A 19,803-nucleotide genomic window follows, 5' to 3' on the forward strand; every position below is an offset into this window, starting at 1 on the left:
GTTGGCTTATTTGGTTTTGATTTGGTAAATTATATTTGTTTTGTTGCACAAGTGTATTGGTGAATGACATGCCCTCCTGAGATGGAGTAGTACTACCAGCTGAAAAATTTAAAGGGGATTTGATTGAATGTGACCAGGGATTGGATTAACGTGGCCAGGTGGCCGCAGTGATTTTTGTATTTCTAGGAAGTAGCAGTGGATACAAGATGCTTGTTAAGAGAAGAGAAAAGCGATAACGAGAGACTCGTGACAGAAAGAGAACGGACAACAGATACTGAAACGAAAACGAAACTGCAATTGAAACTTAGACGGGGAAGAGCTGCAAGACGTAAGTGATACAGAGATAGAGCTGGAGTGGGCGCGAGAACAGCTATACTGGATGTGGGACAAAGCCGGTCAGGAAACGAGCCATTGGAAGGTTATATAATAAACAAAAAAACACAGGATGAGAGAGAGAGAGAGAGAGAGAGAGAGAGAGAGAGAGAGATAGAGAGAGAGAGAATACATCAGGCTCAGCCAGAGAGTGTAAACAAAGCTATGTGTTCGCTTTGAGCTGTGTTCACTTGTTGATTATATGTTTGGTGTAATTGGGTTTATAATTTCAATATTTTATTGTTTACTTAGAGCTCGCTTATGTGTACTTTTAAGTAGAAGTGCCTGACACGCAATGTGTAGGTGATTTACAAACGGTTTTATTTTAGAGAACTATAATCAGACTATAAGTGACGTTACGTGTTTGCCTGGAGTTAAGTAATTATTATTATTATTATTTATTTCTTAGCAGACGCCCTTATCCAGGGCGACTTACAGTCCTAAACAAAAATACATTTCAATAACTATATGCTTGATATCATTGGGTTTAGAACTATAGCGCTTTCTAGTCTAGTTCAGCCTTGTTTATGTGCACTTTTAGTGTTTGGTATACAATGTTTAAGTAATTTGCACACCGATTTACTATATAGAATGTAATCAGAGTATAAGAGAGTAATAGATATTTGGCTGACTTAATTAATTGTGTGCATGCCACTAGCGGGGAGGAGGAAGACTTCAGACCAGACAGGGAGAGAAAGCTGGGTGACTGTGGGTCGAAAGGGAAGGAAAGGGCGTGCACACGGTACAGGGGAGACAACTCCAGAGATTGTTGTGTCCAACGGGAATCAGTCTTTACTGGATGCGGATTTGGACTCTGACAGCTCGGAGAGAACTGGGAGGTTAAATGGGCCCCTGGGCACCCAGGAACTTGCTGCCCCCAGAAAAAGGGAGTCAGTCTTAGGGGGCGATTCAATTCAATAGGAAAAGACTTCAACCCCTTAGTCAACATGAGAACTGAGACACATCTGATAGCAAGATGCTCATAGTGGGAGATTCTGTTATTAGAAATGTTAACCTAACCCTTAAAAAACTCTCATAAGGTGGCAGTAAATTGCTTTCCAGGAGCAATGGTCTCTTATATTGAGGCCAACTTGGATAAGATGGCTGGAAATCATGATTAAATTAATTAATTATTCATGCTGGAACAAATGATACAAGATACAGAGAATCTGAGATTCTCAAAATTATTATTATTTATTTATTTATTTATTTATTAGCAGACACCCTTATCCAGGGCGACTTACAATTGTTACAAGATATCACATTATTTTTACATACAATTACATTATTTACAATTACAAAAAAAGTACATTTCATTGTCACAAGGCGAAGACATTGTGTCAGAATGTAATTGAAGCATTTAGTAGACTATCTTCCCTGAATTACTGGTTATATAAATGGTGTACATCTGAGAAACTAGGTTTTGTAGATAATTGGGATTTTTTGGGAGAGGCCAGGTTTCTAAAAAAAAGATGGTCTCCACCCAAATTGGAAAGAATCACTTAGGTTAACAGAAAACACAAGACACTACTGTAAAAATGTGTGACTTACTGGATCATCCTTTGGGACTCAGTTACCTAAGCAGATTCAATATTATTATTTATTTCTTAGCAGACGTCCTTATCCTGGGCAACTTACAATTGTTACAAGACATCACATTATTTGTACATACAATTACATTATTTTTACATACAATTCCCCATTTATACAGTTGGGTTTTTACTGGAGCAATCTAGGTAAAGTACCTTGCTCAAGGGTACAGCAGCAGTGTCCCCCATCTGGGATTGAACCCATGACCCTCCAGTCAAGAGTCCAGAGCCCCAACCACTACTCCACACTGCTGCGCTTCCTATTAAAATAGTAACTGTCCTCCTTCTTAGAAATGTATATTTTACCCAGGGTGCATGTACTGGAAATTCAATCAGTATTAAAAACCTAGCCAGGAGTAAACCTAAGAGTACTACACAAACCTCTTTTCAGCTTCCTATTCATATTGGGGTTGCTGTTGAAGGTGGCATAATACCATTGAAATCCTTAGGCAAGTCGTAGGCACTATTCTGGTATATCTAGTTTAATTCAAGGGTCAAATGTTAATAATCTTATTAGAGTTCCTTTAAATACAGCTACACCTTCCTCATCTGAGTGTAACACATTACATCTAGATCTAGCTTTTATTTTGAACTGAGACCTGGCATAGTGTGGATGATAATACTTCTTTAATTGAAGCCTCTCCCTCCAGTTATACCTTCATCCAGCAATCACGTGCTGGAGGGCGGGGAGGTGGGCTAGCTGGTATTTTTCTTGATATTTATAATTGTAAACAGAACAGTATTGGGGAATTTTCAACCTTTGAATCTTTATCTTTATTAGTAGCTTATTGATCCCAGAATCTCATCAAGCAGCTTCTTGAAGGATCCCAGGGTGTCAGCTTCAACAACATTACTGGGGAGTTGGTTCCAGACCCTCACAATTCTCTGTGTAAAAAAGTGCCTCCTATTTTCTGTTCTGAATGCCCCTTTATCTAATCTCCATTTATGACCCCTGGTCCTTTTTTCTTTTTTCAAGTCAAAGAAGTCCCCCGGGTTGACATTGTCTATACCTTTTAGGATTTTGAATGTTTGAATCAGATCGCCGCGTAGTCTTCTTTGTTCAAGACTGAATAGATTCAATTCTTTTAGCCTGTCTGCATACGACATGCCTTTTAAACCTGGGATAATTCTGGTTGCTCTTCTTTGCACTCTTTCTAGAGCAGCAATATCCTTTTTGTAACGAGGTCACCAGAACTGAACACAATATTCTAGGTGAGGTCTTACTAATGCATTGTAGAGTTTTAACATTACTTCCCTTGATTTAAATTCAACACTTCTCACAATATATCCGAGCATCTTGTTAGCCTTTTTTATAGCTTCCCCACATTGTCTAGATGAAGACATTTCTGAGTCAACATAAACTCCTAGGTCTTTTTCATAGTTCCCTTCTTCAATTTCACTATCTCCCATATGATATTTATAATGCACATTTTTATTGCCCGCATGCAATACTTTACACTTTTCTCTATTAAATTTCATTTGCCATGTGTCTGCACAATTCTGAATGCTGTCTAGATCATTTTGAATGACCTTTGCTGCTTCAGCAGTGTTTGCCACTCCTCCTATTTTTGTGTCGTCTGCAAATTTAACGAGTTTGCTTACTATACCAGAATCTAAATCATTAATGTAGATTAGGAATAGCAGAGGACCTAATACTGATCCCTGTGGTTCACCACTGGTTACCTCACTCCATTTTGAGGTTTCTCCTCTAATCAGTACTTTCTGTTTTCTACCTGTTAACCACTCCCTAATCCATGTGCATGCATTTCCTTGAATCCCTACTGCGTTCAGTTTGAGAATTAATCTTTTATGCGGGACTTTGTCAAAAGCTTTCTGGAAATCTAAATAGACCATGTCGTATGCTTTGCAGTTATCCATTTTCAATGTTGCATCCTCAAAAAAGTCAAGTAGGTTAGTTAGACATGATCTCCCTTTCCTAAAACCATGCTGACTGTCTCCCAGGATATTGTTACCATATAGGTAATTTTCCATTTTGAATCTTATCATAGTTTCCATAAGTTTACATATTATAGAAGTCAGGCTTACTGGTCTGTAGTTACCTGGTTCGGTTTTGTCTCCCTTTTTGTGGATCGGTATTACGTTTGCTATTTTCCAGTCTGTCGGTACAACCCCTGTGTCAAGAGATTGTTGCATGATCTTGGTTAGCGGTTTGTAAATAACTTCTTTCATTTCTTTGAGTACTATTGGGAGGATCTCATCTGGCCCAGGGGATTTGTTTATTTTAAGAGCTCCTAGTCCTTTTAACACTTCTGCCTCTGTTATGCTAAAGTTATTTAAAATTGGATAGGAACTGTGGCCCCCTATTAGCACTCCTTGGGAAAATGTCAAATTAAAAACATCTTATGTTTTAAACCTGTAACATTCTAAATAAAGTTAATCTAAACTGTCCTTTATTCATTTGAATAAATATTGTGAAAGAGGGAAATTGCATAGAATATGCACAGAGTAATTTTTTTAAAAAAAAAACACTTTATTTTTAGTGAATAAAATAAATTGCAAAAACTAAACAGACATTTTAAATTGATCATCAAACAAGAAAGTGCATGTCTCTTATTATTCCCATTCATAAATACCTGAACAGGAATCACTTTGAGTAAAACCAGTACAACGTGCACACAAACATGACTCTTAAATCCAAATACTAAATCCTCCAGCTGTTACCTCATACGATAACTGTCATGCACACAATGCAGAAGGAAACGAGTGCCTTGCATAAGTTACTTTTTTCGCAACTACTCTGTACAACCAAATACAACTTGCAAAATCACATTCAGTGGGCTTGCAACACCCCCCCCCCCCCCCCCCCCCCCCCCTCCAAAAAAATCAGAGCTGTGCCAATTAACCAAAAAAAATAAAATAAATAAATAAATCGGAGCGCAGCTGCACCACTTAACCAAAGAAAACCCGTGCTCTGGCTTTTCTGTTCCGTACAACATCGTGGATCATTATTGCTGTGTTACCTCTGGACAATAATCCTTACACTACCTGAGCACTAGAGAGGCCATTTTGAAAAGAAAAATTACAGGTACGTTATTTAAACAGTTGTAGCAACACGTGCGGACGTGTTTCACTATTTTCTTTTCCAGAAACCCGCTACTTACTCTTTATGGTATGTACATAATAGAAAAGAAACTGGTAAAAATCAGACAAAAAATTTCTGTTGCTGTATGTGAGGGAGTGTCAATGAAACAGTGAAAGAGAAGTGTGTGGATGAGACAAGAGTTGAAAAGGAGGTGATAAAAAAGGAAAAAAACTAAAATGATAAAAGAAGAGAGAGGTTGAAGATTGCAGGCGGTGCAAACACTTACCATGTTTATCGAGTTCAAGTAATCCACGTCGATTAATAACTGGTTATAAGGTGGAGATATGTCGAAAGATAATATGGACACGCTTAATGAATAGAGAATAATTCCAAATCCAGCAAAAACAGAACTGACAACGTTCATCCCTAAACATTCCTTCACCTAGAAGTGAAATAAAACAACAACATTACAAATACAAGTTTTATTCATAATACAATGCATAATCAGAGCAATACATTCAGAACTAGGGTCTATGTTACCTCTTATATGATCACATATTCACAAGGGCTACATTTACAACAAGCACACTGATTGTAGTTCTATTATTTCTGAAAAAAAATCTACTTGACCCTTGTCCTTTTTTATTGTGACATGGGTTTTCAATAATGATGTGAGAATGATATTACACAAGTTCTCATTGTACTTACCTAATAGTGTCCATCCAGGTTACCAGGTGGAACTGGCTCGTTCTGCTGGTCTCAGAGGATGGTTACATGTCATTATTTGTTAAACGTTTCCATTACTACTAATTGCATGTGTGCTGTTAATGTGTTTCATGTGCTTAATTAACCCTCATCAGCAATGAGATCAGCAGTATCAACAGCTTCACTGGAATATGAATAAAACCCTTTGTCAAATTTGTACAGCTTTAAGTAAAATAACATTTTTCTGGTAAAAGATCTATGATTCTTTATTCCAAATTAATTATTTTGTCAAAGAAAGGTGATTGCTACTATAATTATAGTAAGACAAGTACGATAACTTAGTCAGCCACGTTTCCAAAATCTAGAAAAGTATAGTAAGATAACGGTATGATGACATCACAATTCCAGAAGAACGCTCCATTCTGGGTGCCAGAAGTCATTGTAAACCTAGCAATTGTTACAGGTATCATTTCTCCTTTTTAACTATTTGCATACATGTACCCTTTCATTTGTATTAAGGTGACAATGCAGACTTGTTGTAAGAAACACTTCACCTCGACTGACGCACTGTACAATGACATGTGAAAGTTATGTGGACAGCTTCACACATATGAGTGTTTACAAAGATGAGGGCGTCATCAACTCGAAGTGCTGGCAAGTTAAGCAGAGGTATGTATGAACAGTAATGAACAGTTTTATTTTGAGATCCGTCTTTTTAATACCTATCAACTATGTAATTTATGGATGGATGCACACAAGGAGCAGTGTTTGTTAGAATACAGATGGGGCAATGTTTGTTATAATATTTGGATATTTGTCCCAGCACTAACAAAAATAATATTATTCCTTACCGCTATTTTCATGTCACACTACTAAAGCAGCCCTAATACACACTGTGTGTATATAAGAACATAAGAAAGTTTACAAACGAGAGGAAGCCATTCAGCCCATCTTGCTTGTTTGGTTGTTAGTAGCTTATTGATCCCAGAATCTCATCAGGCAGCTTCTTGAAGGATCCCAGGGTGTCAGCTTCAAAAACATTACTGGGGAGTTGGTTCCAGACTCTCACAATTCTCTGTCTAAAAAAGTTCTGTTCTGAATGCCCCTTTATCTAATCTCCATTTGTGACCCATTTTTTCAGGTCAAAAAAGTCCCCTGGGTCGACATTGTCTATACCTTTTAGGATTTTGAATGCTTGAATCAGATCACCACGTAGTCTTCTTTGTTCAAGACTGAATAGATTCAATTATTTTAGCCTGTCTGCATACGACATGCCTTTTAAACCCGGGATAATTCTGGTTGCTCTTCTTTGCACTCTTTCTAGAGCAGCAATATCCTTTTTGTAACAAGGTGACCAGAACTGAACACAATATTCTAGGTGAGGTCTTACCTAGAGGTTGAGTTGCTGGGACCCCACACAGGGTGGCTGGGGCCCGTGCGCTCGGTGGGAAGGTGGCAGGTATTGTTTCCTGAGCTGCTGGGACTCCGCACGGGGTCGCTGGGGCCCGTGCGCTCGGTGGGAATGTGGCAGGTATTGTTTCCCGAGCTGCTGGGACCCCGCACGGGGTCGCTGGGGCCCGTGCGCTCGGTGGGAAGGTGGCAGGTATTGTTTCCCTAGCTGCTGGGACCCCGCATGGGGTGGCTGGGGCCCGTGCGCTCGATGGGAAGGTGGCAGGTATTGTTTCCTGAGCTGCTGGGACCACGCATATAATGGTTTGGTTGTAAATCTCCCTCCTGACCTGTGAGTGTGCTAAGCAGCGAAAGAGAAAGGCTTTGGAGGGGCTGACCTGACAGTTCTTTTCCTGGGACGGGAAGTCGGTCAGTCTGGAAGAAGGCGAGACTCTGTTGCAGGAACGTATTGACCCAGAAAGGAAACGATGTAGCAGCTGCAGACAGTAAAGACAGCTGCAATCGTTTACCAAGGCGTCATGCGTAATGGCATAAAGGGGCCGGAGAATCGTAAATCTTTTCCTTCGCTTGGTTCAGAGAAGCACGAAACTGGAAGTTCCTGGAGAGATTCCCCTTTGAACTGTGAAATAGTATTTGTGAGTGTTTTGTTTGTTTGTAGCACTGTTAGTAATTGTCTTTTGTTTTGTGAATTCACTAGACGGCTAACACGTCTCCGGAGCTGTCGCCTTGGGCCAGTACTACCCGGAACAACAACACCACAGTCAGTGTTATTTGTTATCACCCACTTTGAGCACTACTGCACGCACCCGGACTGGTGACTGTGTTAGTATTATTGTGGGCTCAGATAACGTGTTATTATTTGTTTTGTTTTGCAAATCGTTATCATTTTCCTGCCGAGCTTTACACATTGGTGTGTATTGCCGGAGGATTATTGTTTGGTCACCAGACCGGGATTTTACAAAATAAAGATCCCTTTTCCAAACCGGATTACAGTTTCCATTTGTGATTCTGCACTGCATCACCTCTGCACCTGTTCTAACTGAGCAGCCACTTTGCCACAAGGTCATACTTTAGATGTAGTCTTCTCTCGAGGACTAGAAATTAGCATGTCCTCTACTATAGACTCTGCAATATCAGATAATTTCTTTATTTCATTTGAGGCTATACTGCCTCAATGTAAAAAGACTGCAGTGTGTACTGTTAAAAGGTGTATTATAAATCCTGCAGTTGTTCAAAAGTTTTCTCAAATAGTTAGTCTATCTCCACCCACCTCAACAAATTTTCTATCAACTGATGAGTTAGTTAACAGATATAACCGCCAACTAAAAACTTCTCTTGATACTGTGGCTCCAGTTCAAATGAAAACTATTTCTGTAAAACGTAGGACACCTTGGATGAATAAAGTTATGTCAATTAAAAAGAGATTGTCATAAGGAAGAACGCAAATGGAAAGAAAGAAAATTACAAATACATTACGATATTTTAAAGCAGTTTTTATCAAAGTATAATGAAGCATTAAGGTCAGCAAGATATGCTTACTTCTCTAATCTTATTGAGGAAAATAAGAACAATACTAGAGTCATTTTCTTTACAATTGATAGATAAGTTAACCCATCTTCTTCACCTGAAAACGGCATTATGGCCTCATCTATTAAATGTGAAGAATTTCACAACCTATTTTGATGGAAAAATACTTTGTATTAAGGATCAAATTTCAGAAAATAATTCTGAGCTCTGTGTGCCTGTGGTCGAGCAGCCGTCGAGTGGCGTGTGAGGTGATGTCACGGACCAGGAAGTGACAGAAACAAAACAATGGATGGGCGGGTGAAGCTGAACGCTACGGTGCTCAGCGTATTTATTAAATAATAAACAAAACAAAAGATTTAAACAAACAACAAAACAAAAGGGCACGTTGGCCAAACAAATAGAAATAAACAAATAAAGATACTTATCAGTTGTTTTTAATTCTCTCTCTCTCTCTCTCTCTCTCTCTCTCTCTCTCTCTCTCTCTCTCTCTCTCTCTCTCTCTCTCTCTCTCTCTCTCTCTCTCTCTCTCTCTCTCTCTCTCTCTCTCTCTCTCTCTCCTCTGTACCCTCTCCCCCCGAGCACGGACAGCTGCAGGTTCTTATAGGGGTTAACTAGCTGTTCATTATCTTATTACCCCTCGGTCACAGTCTGCATGAATTTAGTTAGGATGCGTGACTGTCAGCTAGTTAAATAATCAGTAGCTGATCAGCCACACATCTTCACAAGGTTTTTAAATTATAAAAACAACAACAAATACGCGGTGCTTTGATCTGCGCCGCAAACAAAAATACAAATAATAATAAATATATATATAGGGGCGGGACACTCCACCACAGTACCATCTAAAACATTCGAATCAGAAATAAATTCCTTCTGTTTGATTAATTTACAAGATTTAAATCAAATACTTCTGCAAATGAAATCTTCTACCTGTCTTTTGGATCCTATACCAACCAATCTCTTAAAGGAGGTGTTTATCAAGCTGTCCAATGATGTCCTTCATATAGTTCATAGTTCTTTGTTATCAGGGTGGTTTCCAGCTTCTTTAGTGAAACCTTTACTCAAGAAATCGAATCTGGATAGCTCAGTTCTAAGTAATTTTAGACCCATTTCAAATCATGAGATTTGATACAGTGGATCATGAGATTTTAATTCATCGTCTTAGAGAATGGGTGGGCCTTTCTGGTATTGTTCTAAATTGGTTCAAACAAACCAGGTAAGGGGAGATTTATCTGTAATGCAGGGGCAGCAAGTGGTGAAAGAGAAGGAACATACTTTCCAAATAATCCAAATAATAATTTTTTAAAAAATATATATGACAACTCGCTCAATAAAATGTGTTTGGAGAGTAATGGAGCATACATATTGGCAATTTCTGAAAAATGTATTTCGGGGGGGGTGGGGGATGACAAAACCCCCTGTATAGCAGGAGGATATCTCCTCATATCTGTGACTGGGAACTGCCCCTTATTCTACATATATAACTAAATGAATGCATCAGGGAATGCATGACAAGAATGAAATCATTTTAACAGTATTTTATATAAGCACATGCAACATGCGTTATTCCAGGTCAGAACACAAGACTATCTCGTTTCAACGGTCAATTGAGAAGAAGCTAGTCCTGTCTTCCTCTTGGTCCGGCAGGCCTTGGAAAAGGAAACAGCCTAAAAAAAACAAGTACAATTATTCAGATATTAACAATGGAATGCAAACCAGTATGTTAGGTCACAGACTGCAGACTTTATACATGATTTAATGTGTTGTTTCTAATCGGGGGGAGGTTACTCATATTGTAGTTTTTCAGCACAAACTATAACATCCTGAGTTTCTGAGTTTGTAATTCAAATAATATTATTTCCTTCATTTTCTCAGAGCACTGAACAAGATGGTTTCCTCCAAATAACAAATGTTTAGAAAATAAGCATATGTAAAGTCCACAGCTACTACCATCTGTTTCCTGGAACACCACCAGTTTCTTTCTAACTTTGGGGGTTTAGGCAACACTTCTAATATTTTCACAGTAATTGTTGACTCCCAAAAGTTGAAGGAACTTGCCTTTTTTTCTAGGGTTTTACTGACTAAAAAACAGAGATATGCATAGGCCAACTTTGCTTGTTTTCAGCTCTCTGCTCCATACTAAAAGCCCAGCAGCATTTACAATGACATAACTCAACCAAAAGTGTTTTCTATTCACATACTGTCTCTCGTTTACATTTAACCTCATTAATTGTATTTGCAATTGCTCTATAATCCAAAGCATTTACTTTTTTCTTTTATATTTTTTGTGTTCAATAGGCTCCTTTCAACCATGTGCTGGACACCTCCTCCCTTTTAGCTTCTTCCAATTTGTAAATTCACAGAACAAAAAATATGAACTACATCTTGCAGTATTTGTGTGTGGACTCACCTTGCTCCCTGTACTCAAACTGGTTTTAGAGTGTCCTTTTCTGACCATTTCCTTTATTGTCACATTACCTGCTCTCAGCCCTTCCTCCTCCCCTCTTACTGTACCTGCTCTCATCCCTTCCTCCTCCCCTCTCACTGTACCTGCTGTCATCCCTTCCTCCTCCCCTCTTACTGTACCTGCTCTCATCCCTTCCTCCTCCCCTCTCACTGTACCTGCTCTCATCCCTTCCTCCTCCCCTCTCATTGTACCTGCTCTCATCCCTTCCTCCTCCCCTCTCACTGTACCTGCTCTCAGCCCTTCCTCCTCACCTGTCACCTTACCTGTTCTCAGACTGTCTGCCTTACCTGTCTTAATCTGCAAAGCTGCCTCACTCTTAGTAAATGACTGACTTATCTTATTAGCGTTTCCCTTTCTTTTCTCAGCCTTTGTCTTCTCCCTTATTTCTGTTCTTGACTCTTCCCTCTCTTTCTGAACTGTTCTGTATTCCTGAGGGTTGCACACGGCTGATTCAAGGATGTGGTAAACACTACCACCACTCAAACCCTGAAATGAGGCAACAATACATCAAGATAATAATCTTTTAATATGATAATAAAGCTGGGAGTACAAAGGTGTTTGGATAAATTTGTGAATTGTATGAGGGAATGTGGCTGAGATTACAATTAAGTAACCAACACTCAACTTTTTTCTAATTTAATATGCACATTTCAAGCATTAATAGAATGCATATACAACAAAAATGCAACTTGGATACATGCAATACAGAAATAATAATAATAAAAAAAACATTAAACATACTTCTATCTTTTCTAATTGTTCTATTGAAAGATATACATTAAAGCAGAGATTCAGCTTTATACTAAAACAACAAATTATTACATAGCATGCATAAAATGAAAAAATAACATGCAAAAAATTATTTTCATACTTTGACCAAAGTATTTGGGCAATCAACATATTTCGTATGAAACCCATTCATTGCTAATTATTGACAATCACCATGATTGAAAACCAACACCTGATGATAATTATAGAATAAAGAACTACATAATTATCAAGTGCTGAAAAATAAATTGGAAATATGTGATTTAAAAAAACAACAAAAATGGTTAAAACTAAAGAGTACAGCAACTATCTCAAAATGGCAGTGATACAACTAAACAAAAAAGGAGAAACTGCCAGAAAAATAGCAGAGACTCGATTTACCGAAAAGCACTGTGTGGGCTGTTATTGACAAACACAGGAGAACAGGAACTACTGTTCCTCCAGGTGTGGAAGAACAAGAAAGATTTCTGCAAAATCTGGAAAAATAATTGTTTGAGCAGACCGGCAAAATCGTGGATTACTGCAAAACATTTGACACAAGAATTGAGAGAAGATGGTCGTGAAATTCTGTTTGCAGGTACTGTATTTTTGTTATTTCTCTTTTACTGTTTAAAAGAAAGCTGAAAAGAAAACCACTATACGATCATTAATGGTATTACGTTTAATTGTGGTATTAATTATTGTAATTGTATGCATGTTTGCAGTCCGCGCTTTTACACTCAGAGAAAGCTGAGAGTTGCGCTAATGAAGAGGGACAGCAACCCTGATTATCATTTTCTGTTTGCAGCACAATAAAGCAATCGTCTTGTGAAGCCAGTAGTGTGAAGTCTTGATTCCAGTGTGAAGTGGCATGGGGAAGAAAGAGTGACCCAGGTTACAATAAAAAGAAATAAAACAAGTGTTTTGGAAAAAGTAAATGCAAACGCATCCGCACACAAAGTAGGGCTTGCAGTTTTCAGGTTTTATTTTTAATCAGGTGATGTCCCATTAAACAAATTGAGCTGATTCTCTTTTATAATTAAACTCTGAAAAAGCTGTTAATTACAAAACAATCTTTGTTTTTACCTTCACATCTTGCCTGAGCCTAATTCTGGTCCTCTTAATTTTATTTCAAACAGAGATGATAAATTACGTGTATTGTTCATCCTCGATCCTACTTTTAACTCGCATTTCATTTTTGCAGTCGCTAAATTTAACATTCATTGGTGTATTAACGTTATATATATATATATATATATATATATATATATATATATATATATATATATATATATATATATAATAAAAGAAATCAATTTGGCTTCGTTCTGTGTTTTTTGCCTTGCTGAATTTCAGTGCTGTTTCTCTATCCTTTTCAAACGCGTTTTGCGCGGGTCCTTTCCGTAGTTTTCAGTGATTTGGTCTTTGCTGGGTAGTTTAAAAGGACAGAGAAGATTCGGTAAGGAGATCAGAATTTCTTTTGTACTGATGTGATAATGGGGGCTTTAAGTTCTATCTTTTAGAACTATGGTTTAGTTTACCCATTTATTTTATACAGCTTAATTTTCGTTAGTTTGTTGTTAGATGTCAGGTCTAATTTAGAAGTCAAACGCATTTCCTTTTCTTTAATTCAATTTGGTTGGACTTTAGACACCAACGCAGCTTGCACTAACTTAAGCTTTGTTTTTTTATTAATAAGTTTACCGTTTATTTTGCTACTTTCTTTACCAGTTCTGGATCAGTTTGTTCTTTTTTTCTTTTGATACTTTGTATTCGTTGTTATGATTTTTGGAATGGTTTCATTTTTTCCTTCAACGGCGGATTACAGCAGTTTTCCCCATCGAAGGATCAACCACATAGCTGTCAGTTTATAGACCGGGGTGAGATCTATCTAAGAGTTGTTTTTTTTTTCCCAATCTGCTGCTGGATTACACATTTTTGTTTTAAATGGACATTCAGTTTTGGTTGTTTCAGGAGGTATTTTGGGGGTTTTTTGTGAGGATACTCGGGACTTTAAACATTAATTTTGGACTTGTTGGGGGGGGGTTGCGTTATTTTTCAACGTGTTTACAGAACTGCATTGTTTATTTTTGTTTGTTTATTTCTGCTGTTAGCTTTGATAGTACAATTTCAAGATATAAGTAGTTATTTCATTTGGTCAATTCAAATACTGTTTGAGTAGTGTTTAAAATCACTGACGTCTTTCTCAGTCTGGTATTTTACTACAGAGTGTTTTTGTATACTACAGTTAAAATCGGATGGTTATTTTGGGGAATCAGCCTATTCTACTATTACACAATGATGTTTTGTTTAGTTATATTTATTTATCTAATGAGTACTGTTGAAACAATTAAATATTTAATTACATGTTGGGTGATTATTCTAGTAGGAAGCAAATAGTGTCACTGGCATTTACCAAACTTAGATGTTTTCTTTATTGCTGTACCTGGTTGCTTTATAAAGATTAAGTGATGTGTTACACACTGATAGCAAGTCCTTCACGCGTCTGTTCTGAGTATTTCACCAAACATATCAGAAAGCATTTTGGGATATTGGAGGATACACAAAAAAGTAGTTTGGTATTACAGCGTCCACACTTCTGACAAACCGCACTACCTGATGTGATCTAGACCCGGACTCGAAACTGCCCTGTGAGGGGTCGAGTACGGTATTAAACGCTGCGTAGTGTGGACGCTAACCGTATTTAGCACTTTTAATCTGGTTTAAAGGCAACTAATACGGTTTAAAAGCATCGTGTGGACAGGGCCTTAGTTACGTTTTGGGTCATCTCTCTGTTTGTTGTAATGAACGACACCTGCTGGCCGGATAGGCACATTGTATGCATAAAGACACTGACTCCAATCCTGTTAAAGGATTCCCCCTTATCAAAACTGTAGCGTCTGGCTTTAGTGCTGAGGGTCAGCGGTTAAGCAGGTAAAAAAAATTATAAATAAAGTCTTAAAGTGTGTGTTTTGTTTTTAGTCTTTTATCCTGTTTATGCCTTATTGATCTAAACAAGCCAATGATCACAATCACCAGATATCCACAAGGTACAAACTGCAAAACACAGTGTAAAAAGCAAATCCACATTGGCTTGTTAAAAATGACATAAAAGCAATTAAAAAGCTCAATAAATGCAATAAACGAAGTACCCAGCTTTTGTGTGCAAATAAAATAAATACCATAAAACAGAAACGCACACTGAGAGCGAAGACCCAAAACTTGCATGGTAGCGGAAGGAAACTATAAAAAAGGCCAACAAGATGCTCAGATATATTGTGGAAAGTATTGAATTTAAATCAAGGGAAGTAATGTTAAAACTTTACAATGCATTAGTAAGACCTCCTCTAGAATACTGTGTTCAGTTCTGGTCACCTCGTTACAAAAAGGCTATTGCTGCTCTAGAAAGAGTGCAAAGAAGAGCAACCAGAAATCCCAGGTTTAAAAGGCATGTTGTATGCAGAGAGGCTCAAAGAATTGAATATGGTGAGTCTTGAACAAAGAAGAGTACGCAGTGATCTAATTCAAGTATTCAAAATCCTAAAAGGTATCGACAATGTCAACCCAGGGGACTTTTTCGACCTGAAAAAAAGAAACAAGGACCAGGGGTCACAAATGGAGATTAGATAAAGGGGCATTCAGAACAGGAAATAGGAGGCACTTTTTTACACAGAGAATTGTGAGGGTCTGGAAACCAACTCCCCAGTAAGGTTGTTGAAGCTGACACCGTTGGATTATTCAAGAAGCTGCTTGATGAGATTCTGGGATCAATAAGCTACTAACAACCAAACAAGCAAGATGGGCCGAATGGGGGAATTTGTAATCGCAACTGCCATATTCAGAGATGTACTATGTTCAGTATACCCAAACCGCAGAGCTGAACTAGACTCCTACGAATTATACATTGTGGAGCTGTCTGTCACATATGGAGGGACCATGTTTTTTAACTCTCACAGCATTCTCAGCAAAAGCAGCAGCTATATTGGCATCAGATAACCACATCATTGACTGGGCACAACCTGTTTCATATTTGTTCAACAGGATTTTCGATGGTCAGGGTCTGCCGTTCCACTGGTCACTCAACATCTCTCTGCCCAAAAGTGACGATAGTATCAACCTCATCCAGTCCTCACTATTCAAACAGAATCTCCATCCCCCAACTCCATACACTCTTCAGCCCCCCCCCCCCCCCCCAATCCACAAGGCAAGACAAATATGGGCGCAGAATAAGATTTGCAGGAGGATGACAAATCTTCAATAATTTCAATACCGGTTTCAAGCAGGCAATGCAATTTCATTCACTTGTGCAGTACTTGCGGGGATGCTCACTCTAAAGCAAAGATGTTGAGTGACCAGTGGAACTGCAGACCCAGACCACCGAAAATCCTGTTGAACAGATACATGTGGTTACCAGTAGCTCATGAGTGTCTCATCCTCGATTTATCAGCACAGCGGGGGGTCAAGCACCAGCAGCATCAACTCACTCATTCCTCACGATCAATTTTCTCTTCATTACATCACCATCTCGGATGCAATTCATGCAATTAAATTAAAGCAGGCCACGGTTCTTGGTTAGCAAAAGCAGATATATCAGACGCATTTAAAGTAATCCTTCTCTTCACCACCTGTTTGGGATATGCTGGGAAGAAAAGTTTTATTTTGCTACTCAGTTAACTCAGCCGCAGCAGCCCGAAGATATTCGACACTCTCTCAGAAGCATTGTGTTGGATACTTCTCAATGCATACCATGTTCCATTTCTGCTCCACCTACTTGATGATTTTCTATTGATCTCTCCTCCTTCAGATCTGCCAAAAGAAGCGATCACTAATCTTAAGAGTTTATTTTCAGAAGTTGGTGTCCTGCTTTCAGAAGAAAAAACAATCGTCCCCCTTCATTCTCTGGAATTTCTAGGAGTCATACTGGACACAGAAAAGTTCAAAACCAGCCTCCCTGTGTCTACACTCAATCACATTTGTTTTCTTATCCAGAACTTTCACATCAGTAAAATGATTAGGAAACGTGCACCGCTTTCTTTGCTGGGTCATTTCAACTTTGCAATTCACATATATCTCAATTACTTGCTCTTGCATCGACAGCAAAAAACATGGACTCCTACATCAATATTTTTATCAGAAGCTAGGAAAGATATTAAAATGTGGTCAGCTCTTATTCAGCACTGGAATGGCCTGTCTATGTTTTATGATGATTTAATTTCAGCACCACATGATCTGGCTTTGTTTACAAACTGATGGACACTCGCAGTTAAAACGTAAATGAAATACAGTACACCCTCGCTATAACAAACCTGTTAGGATCCAAGCCTTTTGTTCGTTATATTGAGGGGTTTGTTATACCGAAAGGACAATCAACATGAAGGATAAATTGTTGGAGTATGTTAATGAGTTGATATTGTGAATACAAGTAGAATGACATGTATCTGTTCGTCTCATGTAGGCAGTATTTAGCCTTTGCTTTATCCAATTCGTTAAAGAATTAATCGTTTCAAAGTGCACCAAATCCCAAACTGAGTTTGTATTCAAAATCAAACCGACATGAAAAGTTAATCAGATCCTCAATATTTTTTTTTTTTTCAATTGATTTGCTGCAAGCTGAACAAGCCTAAAAAAAGAGTGCTTTTTGACAACCTATATTAAACATATATTCTGCGTTACTACTTTCAAACGATCAATATAGTTTCCAGCTTTGTTGCAACATTAAATGATTTTCATTTTGGAGGCAGTTACACAGCGCGCAGTGATTATAAATTTGAAAAGGCTAATCCTACTGTTTGATTTGTATTTATTTTTTGCCTAGATAGGATTGCCTGCTTGTTCTCTTTGAGTTTGTTTCAACAAGTTATTTACAGTTTTCACTACATTTTTGCATATTTTTGACACTGAATGTTATCAGATCTTCAACCAAAACGTAATATTAGATAAAAGGGACCCTGAGTGAACAAATAACACAAAAATGTGATACATATTTCATTTATTTATTAAAGAAAGTTATGCAACACCCAATGCCCCCGTGTGAAAAAGTAATCGCCCCCTTAGACTCAATAACTGGTTACGCCACCTTTAGCAGCAATAACTGCAACCAAACGCTTCCTGTAGTTATTGATTAGTCTCTCACAGCGCCGTGGAGGAATTTTGGCCCACTCCTCCATGCAGAACTGCTTCAACTCAGTGACATTTGTGGGTTTTCGAGCATGAACTGCTCGTTTCAGGTCCTGCCACAACATCTCAATGGGGTTTAGGTCTGGACTTTGACTAGGCCATTCCAAAACTTTTAATTTCTTGTTCTTCAACCATTCTGATGTAGACTTGCTTGTGTGTTACGGATCATTGTCTTGCTGCATGACCCAGCTGCGCTTCAGCTTCAGCTCACGGACGGATGGCCTGACATTCTCCTGTAGAATTATCAGATACAGAGCAGAATTCATGGTTCCTTCAATGATGGCAAGGCATCCAGGTCCTGATGCAGCAAAGCATCCCCAAACCATGACACTACCACCACCATGCTTGACCGTTGGTATGAGGTTCTTGCTGTGGAATGCAGTGTTTGGTTTTCGCCAGACATAACGGGGCCCATGTCGGCCAAAAAGTTCCACTTTTGATTCATCTGTCCATAGAACATTGTTCCAGAACTCTTGAGGATCATCCAGGTGCTTTTTGCCAAACTTGAGACGAGCATTCATGTTCTTCTTAGTGAGCAATGGTTTCCACCTTGCTACTCTGCCATGAATCCCATTTTTGCCCAGTGTCTTTCTGATGGTGGAGTCATGAACACTGACCTTAGCCGAGGCGAAAGAGGCCTGCAGATCCCTGGATGTTGTTCTAGGGTTCTTTGTGACTTCCTGGACGATTTTACGCCTTGCTCTTGGAGAGATTTTGGCAGGACGGCCACTCCTGGGAAGATTCACTACTGTTCCAAACTTTCTCCATTTGGACAATATGGCTCTGACTGAACAGTGGAGCCCAAGAGCCTTAGAAATGGTTTTGTATCCCTTTCCAGACTGATAGGTATCAACAACGTTTTTCCAGAGGTCTTCACGAATTTCTTTTGTTCGTGGCATGATGTGTCTCTAGAACCTGTGTGCTGACAACTTCAATCTGATGGTGAGGGCCAAAGTTAGTCAGATTTATATTGGGCAGTGCTGGCCCAAATCAGGCCTGTTTGTTAACCAAAGTACTCAAACAGCTGACCCCAATTATCCCTTTAATTGTGTTGAGTTAACTAGGGGGGGAGGGGCAATAACGTTTTCACACCTGAAGATTGCATGTTTGATTACCTTGCACACCAAACAAATGAAAGCAGCACCAAACTTTAGTGTCATTTTTTTCTCTCAGACTCCCTCTATATACCACTACATCCTACAAAAAAATGACCAAACACAATGTGAAAAATGTGCAAAAATGCAGAAAATCAGACGGGGCAAATACTTTTTCACAGCACTGTATGTATATATGTGTACATACACATATACATATATATATATATATATATATATATATATATATATATATATATATATATAACATTGTTGTTCCCTTTTCTTAATGATTAGCTGCCCCTGTGTTTCAGATAAACCTCCCCTTACCTGGTTAGTTTGAAATACAGTCACCCCAGTCTGTGCTGTCATCGAAATCACTGTTAACATGCAAATTAGCCCATTTGAAGCCTAGAGAGTTATGTCGACTGGAGCATGTCACCACAATTGCATGACAGGGCAAAGGCAGTTTGCTCATCAAAATGAGGTGCATGCGCATTGTGCACTAGTGTTAGAGCAGGGGTCCAATCATGGTCCTGGAGGGCTATTCCACCCCAGGTTTAACAGGTAAAAAGATATAAATTACCTTTAGATACAAATAGAACTAGACTAAAAGTGTTTGCCTGGGATGGAAGATGGAAATTCTAAGATATATATATATTTTTTTTTTAT

Source organism: Acipenser ruthenus, chromosome 50 (assembly GCF_902713425.1).
Source record: "Acipenser ruthenus chromosome 50, fAciRut3.2 maternal haplotype, whole genome shotgun sequence".
Taxonomy (NCBI): Eukaryota; Metazoa; Chordata; class Actinopteri; order Acipenseriformes; family Acipenseridae; genus Acipenser; species Acipenser ruthenus.